The sequence below is a fragment of the Solanum tuberosum genome, unplaced genomic scaffold, assembly GCF_000226075.1.
Source record: "Solanum tuberosum cultivar DM 1-3 516 R44 unplaced genomic scaffold, SolTub_3.0 scf00041, whole genome shotgun sequence".
NCBI classification, from domain to species: domain Eukaryota; kingdom Viridiplantae; phylum Streptophyta; class Magnoliopsida; order Solanales; family Solanaceae; genus Solanum; species Solanum tuberosum.
Genome location: NW_006238965.1, coordinates 779673 through 791769, shown reverse-complemented (window position 1 = coordinate 791769; position 12097 = coordinate 779673).

Here is a 12097-nt window from a genome sequence, read left to right as displayed (position 1 = left end):
AATGGTGTGTCACAACTTGAGTCTTTGAGTACACAATAGATCTTTGCATGAGTAATTTGAGTCCTGTTGTGTATATTCATGATTTAGTCTTGTGTAGCACTATTTGAGACATCCTATTTGAGCTGCTGAACTTGAGTTTACTTGAGGACAAACAAAAGTTTAAGTTGGGGGTGTTGATGAGTCCACAAATTGGACTAATTTAGAGCTATATTTTAATAGAAATTGTGTCCCCAAATGCTTATTTACTCTAAATATCTGATGAAAACACATAAGTTTCAGGTATTTGAAGTTTTAGTGGAAACATAGACACTTAGGGGCAAAACAAAACAAAAATGTTGAAAAGAACGACGAAACTGAAGCCTGAGCATCGCCAAGCATTCGCCGAAGGGAGGCACTCCACCCTTTGTTCCTGTACGCAAAGCCCTGAAGGAGAAGGATCAAAAAGGCGATGAATGGAGCAGTCGGCGCTTCACCGATCAGTTCCGTGAAGCAGAAGTATACCGCCCAATGATCCAGAAGGAACAGATGCTGAATACAAAGCACAAATGGCGATGAACTAATCTCGCCGAGCGATCCGCCAACACTATTTTCCGAAGTCTATAAATACTAAACTCTTTACTAGTTTTGAGGGATATAGAGGAGAGTCGAACAATTATTATAATTTTCATATAGAATAGTAGTTTTTGATATTTTTGCTATGAGTTTTAGAGAGTTTTGAAACGTGAAGAAGAAGCGGGTTTCATCTCCTAGGATTTGGACTTGGGTCTTTTGGATTCTTCATTCTTTCCCCGTAACAAGACTTAAATCTTCATACCCATTTGAATGCAAGCTCATTTAGGTATAAATTTCTATCTCTTTATGTGTGGCTAAAAACACCAATTCTTGGGGTGTGATTTAGTTAATATGGGTTAAATTTTTTGTTGGGTCTTGCTTGCTGATAGGTTATATGTATTTTAATGGTGATTTCACCTAGTGGTTGTGGTTTAATTTAATGGGTTTGTAGATACAAATACAAAACCACCAAATGTGTTTTCGGCTTGCTCGAGAGAGAGGTCACGAAACCAAGACCACTAGACTGATGGTCTAAGGAGTGGGTCAACATAAGGTTCAGCCCGAGAGGGTGAGCCCTAGTCCCATATCCTAACACTCAGCTCGAGAGAGTGAGTGGGGTAAGGCGTAGGCCGGTCTTCATGTGACAAGTGGGTGTCCGAGAGGAACCCATTTGAAACGGGGTAACTTACTCGAGAGATAATTTATTCCCACATATAGCTTAGGCTAGTCACTATTACTCTACAAATTTTCTATCGTAAGCATGTACCCAATAATTTAGATTAACCCGTATTCCGGTCACATCCAAAGAATCTCCTCTGATTCATAGATTTCTTTGTTAATTTTACTGTTTTTGCTATACTTGTGACAAAACCCCCAAATAGATATTCGACACTTTTGTGTACCCCTTTAACTTACAATGTTTTTAATCGTTAATGCCTTTAGCTACGACTAGTTAGAACTGAATTTTATCTTTCTATTAATTCTGGAAACCACTCCATTGGGACTCGACCCCAACCCTTGGTTAGGATATTATACTATTGCACGATCGTAGACACTTGCATCAGAAGTTGTGTCATTGATTACGCAAACATAAATCACCCTCGCCTCCTCCAATAACATCCAGACAATTGAGACAGACTACCTGTGGGATAATGCGGCTAGAAGAAAGCCTCCACCACCAGACACTATTCTCGAGGTTGATAATGTCACTTTTGAGGTTGAGGCCACTCCCCCTGCTTTTTTTGTGCTGCCGTCAGGTATACCCCAACCTTCCACTATGCCATCTTCTTCCACTGTAACTGCACATGTATTTTCCCCTATTCCTATCTCTTAGACCACCTTGACCAAAGCCATGATATACCAAATGAGAAATCTTTCCCAGTTTGCGGATGTGAGGGAATCGAGGGTTGAGAAGAATATGTGCAAGTTGATTAATGGGGAGATTGAGGATTGATGCAATCGAGATTGCCTCAAGGACATTCACTCAAATCCAGGTTATGGAAATTCAAACTATGAAAGGATTTTTCACAAAGATGGTGGTTTTTGAGCTTGAGTTGATGAGAAAGAGGGGATTCTATGCCTTGAATAATAATATACGCGATTGGAAGGAGCTCCCAATTGAGAAATACAACGTTTGGATGATAGCTTGGAGTGTGGGAGGTCTAACGAAGAAAGGAAGAGCAAGTGAAGAAAATGCCACATTCGGCGAGCTGGAGGTCACTTTGGCAACTCGCCTAATGTCTTAGGCAAGGACTCCAAGCTTGCCTAAACCAGGGAGCTATAGAGAAACTGCCACATTCGGTGAGCAGGAGGTCACTTCGGTTACTCACCTAATGGCTTAAGTGAGAGCTCGAAGCTTGCCTAAAGTTATAAGGAGCTACAGAGAAGAGCTTGTTCGCAAACTGGATCGGCGACTCACCAAGTCTCTTAGGGCGAGCACGACCCAACTCACCATTTTCCCCATTTTGGGCCTCTTATGTAATAATGGCCTAAAACTATAAATATCTAGTTTGGGTTTTCTTTTAGGTAAAGTATTTTCAATATATATGACTGATGAATTGGATCTCCTTTGAGAGACTTGAGAGCTTGGTGAAACTTCTATTGAACTTTGTTTAGAAATGGGGGTTGCTCAGACATTCAATTTCCTTAAGGTCTTCGTAAGAGATTCAGATTAATCGATTGAGGTCTTTGGGTTTAATATACTTTTAGGTTGCTTTTGGTTTCCTTTTCTTGTGTCAATCTATTTATCTTGATTAGGTTCTTATTTAGGGATTGTAATTGGAGGTTTTAGGATTTAATACATCCTTTAGTTGCCAATTGTTCCTTCTCTTGTATATATTCTTCTATCATTAATTCTTGTTTTTGATTTCAGCATTTTCATTAATACTTGATAAAGAGAATTACAACATTTGGTATCAGATCCGTGCTTAGATTCGTTTCTACAATTTTAGTCTTGGGTTTGTTACTACAAAAAAGTGTCAAAATTATTTTAAAAAAAACCACAATTGTTTTTGTTTATTTGAGTCTTGTTTGAAGTTTCTAAGGCTAGATTAATGTTCCCTAGCCTTACTTGAGTCTAGATATGAGATTTGACATTGATGGGAGTAGGATTGAAGAATCCACCATTGTAGATTGAAGAAATTTGAAGAACATCGAGTGGGTTTAAGATTTTGGTGTTGAGGTTTAATAGCTATATGCTTAGGAGTTGAGATTTGAAATTTGGGTGAAACCGAAGTAGAGGTGTTTGATCCAAAAGGAAGAGGAAAGGAAATAGTACTTGTGTTGGTTCAAAAGGGAATTTACAAAAAAAGGGAAAGTACTAGGTCAAGGAACTACAAGTGTGCTGGAAAGTCAATTGGACGAGTTAAGTCGTGCTTACAAAACGGATTCAGTGACTCACCAAATTAGAGCTGAGCTCGCCGAATCAAAATTTAGTTTCTGGTTAATTTGATTAGATGAGGGTCACTTCGGCGACTCGCTGAATAGGTTCGGTGAGCTACAGGTAGTAAGTTGGTGAACTAAACTCGATTTTTGGCGAAAATAAATTTAAGTTTGGCCACCCGAGCTTCATTTTATGACCAATCTCATGTTCTAACTTCCTAGTCTCATTTCCTTGATTCCTACTCACTTTTTTTATTCTAAAAACTAATTTCCAACTAGTAAATGTCCTGACTTAGTTGTTGATTGGTCTTGTATCAGTTTTCTTTCTTGTGCTATCTTTGTGTGATTTTTTTAGTTTTTTACTCCATAAGTAACTTTTTGATTCATGTCCGTTTGTTTTAATCGAGTCATCCATTTTCTTTGAACTATGATATATTCTGACAAAGAGCTTAATAGACACTTTTGTATCCCCGGATTGAAAAAAGGTTCAATGTTAGCCAATCCAATTTGTGAGGTATTCGAAGGTGATGAAATGAGAGTGTTGGTGAGTAGTTTTTACTACTAACCTTGTTTGCTCATTTTGTAGGTACGAAGGAGTTATAGGAAGCGTGCCATCAATACCTTCAGACCCATGTGACTGTGATATGGGAGACTATGATTGTAGTGAAGGATACCATGGATGTGAGGATGATGGTGATTATTGAGGCTATGATGATAGCCATGATCAAAACCCGAATGGGAATAAGAGCAATTCTTCTGGAGGAGAATTGAGGAAAATGATGTTCATAGCTCTTATGGTGAAGATGGACAGGACGAAGAAACTTGTAATGGTTCCTATAATGATGATGGAGCATATGAAAGATCTTACTCCCACTTCGAGAGTAAGATGGTCCCTATGATGGTGACATAAAATATTACACTTCCCACTCAAAGGATAAAGGTGAGGTGATGTATAATACTCTACTATATAGGAAATATGAGGAGCATGCCCCAAAGGCCTGTGAAGATTCATATTCTTTGTCTTGTGGTAATCCTTTCTCTAGTCGAAACGGTTTGTATGGTTATAGTAGTTCATGTCAAAGTCATCTGATGGGAAGAAGAGATTGTGCATCTCTACTGTCTAAGGATACTACATCATACACTTCTCATTTTAATGCACACTTGTCGGGATATAGGAACCAAGGCAAATATGGGGGATGTGTTAGGGGTCTCGGTCCCAAAAGGGTTAATCTTTCTATTTTTGAAGGGAAGTGTGATCCCACGGCGTATCTTGATTGGGAGTGGCAATGCCATGACCCAGGGGTATCCCCTAGATGTAACATGGTGTATAGAACCCCGAAGGACTCCATACAAGCCACTTAACTTTCATAAAAGAAGAAATGGAGAAATAAGAGTAAAGTAATAGTCCAAGTACAAAACATTTTATAAAACAAAAGGCGGAAGTCCAAACTCTTGTCTCAACATAGCCATCTGATACAATAAAATGAAATTGGGCCTAGTCATACATCATGTTCAAAAGAGAATTACAATAAGTAAACTAAAACAATAACTATGTCCTCGAAGCATGAGGACTCACCAAATCTTGGGAAATCAGCAACTCAACAACTAGCCACGAGACTTGGAAACATGTCTATCGGACCATACGTTTTGGAAAAATGTAGGCAAGCGTATGCATTAGTACAAAACAATGTACGAAGTATGATAGCCATGCATAAAATATTTAAAACATGCTAAAAAGGACATTTTATTTCATGACATGCAATTGCCAAGTTAAACATCATATGAAAGAGTTATAAAACATAAGTCATAAATCATGGTTAATGCAAGCTAACTTCATCTTTAAAACCCTTGAACTCATATGTGATACTCCTTGAGAAACCTTAGTTCATTCTTACTTCTGGGAAATAGACTTAACCGACAGAAGACCATGTGAGCTATAACATGGAATTCGGTGTATACCCCACACCAAAATGAGGTTGTTCTACTTGCCTAAGGTAGAACCTTGAACTTCTAGATTAAGTAGATCTACTAGCTAATCAACCTATGTGGACACATAGTTATGAGATAAGGAGATTCCTACTAGAAACCCGGACTCAACTTCGTGAAGGCTTTCATCTCATGAGATGTCTTTGGAAACCCGGACTCTACTACGTGAGAGCTTCCATCTCATAAACAATATCCACTCGGTGCTAAGCATAAATCCCCACGGAATCATTACTCATGAAAATGTGACCTTGGACAACCAATTGAAGCTAATTTCAGTAAGATAGCCCCTAGTCTTTGATTTAATTAGGTGAGAAAGCCTTTCAACCTAAGAATCCTTTCTATGTGAGAAAACCTTTTGCATCATGATAGTATGTGTTTTAGTGAGAATATCCTTTCACAACATAACATCATCATTGGTACTTTACTCTCAAAGCACCCTTAAAACATTTCCATAGATTTCGTAAAACAATGCATAAGTCAATAATTCACCTCCTTGAGGTCAAAACCCAATTTCAATCATCTATTCTTAGAAAACACGAATTAAAATGCATTTCATCATAAATTCATGTAATACTAGTAGTACATGTTCAATTTCATAAAACTCTTCCTTGAAGATCAAAATCCCTCAACCTATGGTTCATAACTTGCAAACATAAGGATCACATGGGTTCATGTAGGAATTCATCATAAAAGCATTGAAATTCATTAGTTCATACATAGAAGATCATAATTAAGTCATTTAAATCAATGTTAAAGAGAACCGACGATAATAGATGAAAACCCTAACTCAATTGGGGAATTCTACCTTTTGAAATAGAGAGATTTAGGAACACCATGGATGAAAGGAATTGATTGATGAAAACTATCATACCTTGAGTCCAAAAGCTAGCCTTCAATGGAGGAATTTGAACCTTAGCTTGAAACCCTATGCGAATCATTTTCTTATTATTCTTCAAGTTTGTAGAGATAGAATATTTGAGAGGAATTGGTTATCTTTTGGGAATTTTGAAGAATGAAATAAATGGGGTGAATTTGGGGGTTAAAAGGCTTATATAGGGGTTCTAAATATAGGCAAAATGACATAGTATAGGAATTAATTAATTAGGAAACGATCAAACTACCCTTGAAAATAACTGCTAATTAATAATCCACGACACCACCATCGACGGACCGTGGATGGACCTACGGTTCGTCCTGCACAATCGTGGCTCCTTGTCAGATACTATTCACTAGTCGACGACCACTAGACCACATGGTGTCGTCCCATTTATGATTTGTAGGTGCCATCGTGGTCCATGCCTAGACCATTTCTGAGAAGACAATCCACGGACCTACCTACGGTCCGTGCCCCACATCACGGGCAGTGGTTGGCCCTTCGTAGATGACACTTGGAAGGTCTGAAAAGCTGCTATTTTGGTCTTTTCGAATTTGGGTTTTTTTAATATCTCCCCCTTGGGACCATTCGTCCCCGAATGAGATTTGAAGTGGTACTAAAAGAGTAGTATAGGAACTAACAACCTAACCGACAATGCAATGCATACAACCAAGGAGAAACTATCGACTCCCAGCTAGGACGTTCTCAAAACATCATAAGAGGGGTGAAACTAACGCTATCAGCCCATCATGCATGCAATGCATATAAATAAGGAGGAAACATCAATTCCAAGCTCAACATAATCAAATGCATTATAAGGAAGTAGGAAATGTCTCTAGCAAGCCAATATGCATGAATTCTCATAATTTCTCAACATTTCACATTTTCAAGGAGGAACTTCCTTCTCCAAGCTAAAAGCATGCTCAACAAAATGTCATGGAGCCTCTATACAATTTACCCTAAAAAAGAATAATTAATGCATGTTCATCAATTCATCTCATGAAGTCTATAGGAAACTCATACTCAAGGCACAACAACATGAGGAAAATCAATCATATAAACTCATTTTATTTCAAAACACTAGTTTTCATGAACCTGCATAATTGATGCTTATTGTGACCAATGACGCCAACCTACGGTATGAGTGTCTACGATCGTCGATTGTATAGTAAGCCAACTAAAGGTTGGGGTCGTATCCCAAGGGAGTGGTTTTGAGAATTGATAGAAAAATAAAATTAAGCTCCAACTAGTTGTAGCTAAAGATATTAAAGAAAAAAAATATGGTAAATAAAGGGGGTGACACGAAAGTGTCAAATAACGATTTGGGGGTTTTGTTGCAAGTAGTAAAAGCAGCAAAATTTAACAAGAAAATCAAGTATGGGGATATGTTCTTGAGGTGTGACCACAATACAAATTGAGATAAATAGTTGGGTACATGATTTTGATAAGAAATTTGTAAGATAGTCGTGACTAGGCTAAGCTTTAAATGGAAATAAGTTCCCTCTCGGGAAACTTACCCTATTTCAAATGCGTTCCTCTCGGCCACCCATTTGCCGCATCAATACTAGCCTACACCTTACCCCACTCACTCTATCGAGCTGAGTGTTAGGATATGGGACTAGGGCTCACCCTTTCGGGCTGAACATCATGTCTACCCGCTACTTAGGCCATCAGTGTAGTGATCTTGGTTTCGCGAACTCCCTCTCAGGCAAGCCGATTGTATTTGCAACTGCAAACCCATTAGATTAAACCACAACCACTAGGTGAAATCACCATTAAACTATATCTAATCTATCAGCAAGCAAGACCCAACAATAATATCAACACATATTTGCTAAATCACACCCCAAGAATGGGGGTTTTTAGCAACACATCTAAAAATAACAAAAATACACCTAAAATGATAGTAAAATCAAATGGGTATAAGAAATTAAACTTTAATTTAAGAAAAGGAAGAAGAATAGAGAAGACCCACTTCCAACTTGGGGAGTATGAACTCCTTTCTTAAGTTCCCAAAAACCCTCTCCAAACTTGAGAGAAAATATCAAAAAAGTACTATTCTATTCTGGAAATTAAAATAAAAGTTCGACTCTTAAAAATAATAATAAGTTCAGTATTTATAGACTTCAGAAATAGCGCTGGCGGATCTTTCGGCGATGTTAGTCGATGTCGCCGAATGACTTCGGCGACTAGCCCTTCGTCTGTCTCATCGCCGTTTCATGCTTGCCTTCAGCACCTTCACGTTCCAGACTATTGGGCGATATAGTACTGCTTCACGGAACTATTCAGCGAAGCGTCGACTGCTCCTTTCATCGCCTTTTTTATCCTTCTCATTAAGGGCTTAGCGTACTGGAACAAAGGGCGGAGTAAATCTCTTCGGCGAATCTCCAAGTGTTCTTGGTGATGCTCGGGCTTCATCTTCGTCGTTCTTTTCAGCCTTTTTGTTCCTTTTTGCGCCTAAGTGTCCATGGTTTCACTAAAAGTTGAAATACCTGAAACTTAAGAGTTTTCATCAGATATTTAGACAAAATAAGCATTCTAGGACATTATTCTTATCAAAATAAAGCTCTAAATGAGTCCAATTTGTGGACTCATCAACACCCCAACTGAAACTTTTGCTTGTCCTCAAGCAAACTTTAGTTCAGCCGTTCAAAAAGGGTGTCTCAAACAATGCTACAGAAGACTCAATCGTGAACATACACAAACAAGATTTAAATTACATATGTACAGATCAACTGTGTACTCAAAGATTCAAGTTGTGACACACCATTACCGGAGAATGCCGTGCTCGCAATACTTGCTACTTGTTTAAGTTCAAGCTCGACAAAAAATATCTAAATTCCCTGACATGAAGAATGATTCCATATTCACACACAAAGGTTAATCAATTCAAGATCAAGAATCAGATGCAACGCTCACACTCAAAAAGAGGAACACAATGCCTGTTTTTACCCATAGGTTTGCCCTTATTTTCCAATCGACTTTCGATTCGGCATACTCAAGATCAAAATGGTCTTTATAAGGCTTGTAATGGGGGTGAGTGCAAAGGTATGGTCATTTAGACTCATTGGGTCCTTCCTCGTGGTAAGTGGTATTCTCAGGGCATTCCATTCTTTTCGTTTATCGATTCTTTTTCTATTGCTACTAAGTCACAGGTTTAGTCACCTTCATGGATTGCTTGGAAACCCGATTTCTTTTGTATTTATTCCACAGGTTTTTTTTTAAAAGATTGAAGGGGTTTCTGTTGTTTTGCAACAACATGGGTTAAGGGGGACTTTTCCTGCACTTCTTGACTTCTCCTTTTCCTTTTCACCACACCCCCAACTTAGGCTTCTGGTCTAAGTTGGTTATTTACTAAACCACAAATTAAGAAGATTATAGGTAGTGGGTCAAGTGAGGTATAGGGTTCATCAAGGTTCTCCCAAACAAAGGTAAGGCTCAAAGGGTGTTCAGAAAGAGTTTCACACACTAACAGGTATGCCACAAAAGAGGTATATGTCAAATTTGGCTCACACTCTTTAAAGTTGCCTAATATCATATCAAGAGGACACATTTCTTAATCAATCAGACTAACATGGCAAATTCTAGGTTTATTCAGGCATGGTTCAAAGTAAGCTAATCACACAAGGCATCGACACTTAAGTCAAACAAGACTACACACTTTTACTAGTGTGCAATGGTCATTACAGGGGAATCAATTCGATAAATGGCTAATCACAACGAGATGCAAAGAGTTCACATATTGTCTATGCAACTTCATTTGGCCTAGTCATGGCCATACATTCATGTTCGTTCAATTGAGATCAGTATTCAAGTCATCGGTATTGATCAAAACCGAGACTTAAATTCTTGCAAAAGAGAAGCCACATTCAACTCACGAGGAGTGGCAAATATGTGCAAAAAAATTAATATTTTTCGAAAGGGTCAAAATCATTTTGCAATTAAAAGTAAACGGAGCCATAAGCTGAAATATCCACAGAAAAAGTAGTATTAAACACAATTATAAACACACAACCCAAATATATACAAAACACAATTATCTGAAACAAGCACACAAAAAGGTGAGCCTCACCCAACCATAGATAAAATCATTTGTCCTCAAATGTATAATAATAATCCTGAGGTCAAATTAAAGAAAGGCAAAGATAGGGCTAGAGAATAATCCTGGTGAGGCAGTTGTTTCGATTTGGAGTCCTTCAACAGATGTCGCGTAAAGTAGAACGTATGCTGGGGACTTTTGGTGCATTGCTGAGTGATTCATCAAGCTTTGTACAACTTTTCTTACCATTCCAGTGCACCTATCTTCTACCCACGCTCTCGAGTGATTAATCAGCTGCCTTTTTGTGCATTGTCCTGCAGCTTATCCAGTTCCTTCCCATTATGTGGTCAAGTTTTGGTTTCTGAGTGATTCGGCGCTTCACCGAACAAATTTTTACTATGCCGAGTTTTATAAAACTTCTCAGCAGTTGTGGATATTCAAACGGCGGTGACCATCTGGGTCGCCAATCCAGTGGGCAATTCGCCGAAACTGTCATGAGCTTGCCAAGTTTTACAGACTCCAGATTTTGAAGAAATCTTGAATTAAACGACAGAGTATATATAATCGCCGACTTCTTCGGTGACTAGCCAACTGGATCTGCTGCTCGCCATTATGCATCTCTTTGGCACCTATTAAACTTCAGTCTATAAAACTTAAGACACTATTAGTTTACTAGTACGCCAAAAGAAGATAATATGGGGTTTTGGGTTGCCTCCCAAATAGCGCCTGAGTTAACGTCGCGGCACGACGCAACTCAAAGACTACTCTTCGTCCTCAAAATCACCCATGGTGTAATTAGGTGAATCTTTGGCAAATGGACGATAGTGACCCGTCATTAAATGGATGATTTGAGCATCCTGCAGTTGAATTGTCATGTAGTGAGAGGCTGACGCTTCGTTTAGCATTTCGACGTTTCCCTTCACCTCATTCAACATCTTCTCATGTGCTTAAATATTTTGTTGAATGTGTGACAGGGTTTCATCATCCTGTATACCTCTCTGCTTCTTCATATACCTACATTCTCGAAAGGAGGAGTGCTTTTCTTTCCCCGTGGCTTGCGCCTCCAATTCTGTGACTCTAGTAGATAGAGCATTCAACTAGGTAGCTAGTGCGTCCCACTCCTGCTTCTCTTGGCCTCTTTGTTGGCTTCTAACATACCATTAGGGAGTTTTACTACAACTTCATAGGGCTGGTGTAGCATACCGCCCTCGTAAATTTGATCAGCTATATCTCTATTCTCGGGTCCTACACCCTTGTAGAAGCACTCCAGTAGCCCCTTCTCTGTCATCTCGTGAGATGGGCATGGTTGCAACACTGCTTGAAACTTTAGCCACATTTCCTACATCCCCTTTCTGTTTGAAGGTAAGGAGGTTGTCCCTGAGGTTCAATAGTTTCAAAAGGGGATGATCTGTGTCGTATCCATAATGGTTTTCCATCCTTAGATCCCAGGTTTGATATTAAAACTAGCAAATCAAAACTACAATTTAGATTAGTAGCACTAAAACTAGAAAGAATAAAAAATTCTATGTAACTACGAATTCCCAATTAACACCACTCCCAGATAGTGGTGCAATTTTGATGACTATCGTGACCAACGACACTAACCTACGGTATGAGTGTTTACGATTGTCGATAGTATAGTAACCCAACTAAAGGTTGGGGTCGTGTCCCAAGTGAGTGGTTTTGAGAATTAGCAGGAAAAAAAGAAAGCTCTAATTAGTCGTAGCTAAAGACATTAAAGAACAAAAACATGGTAAATAAAGGGG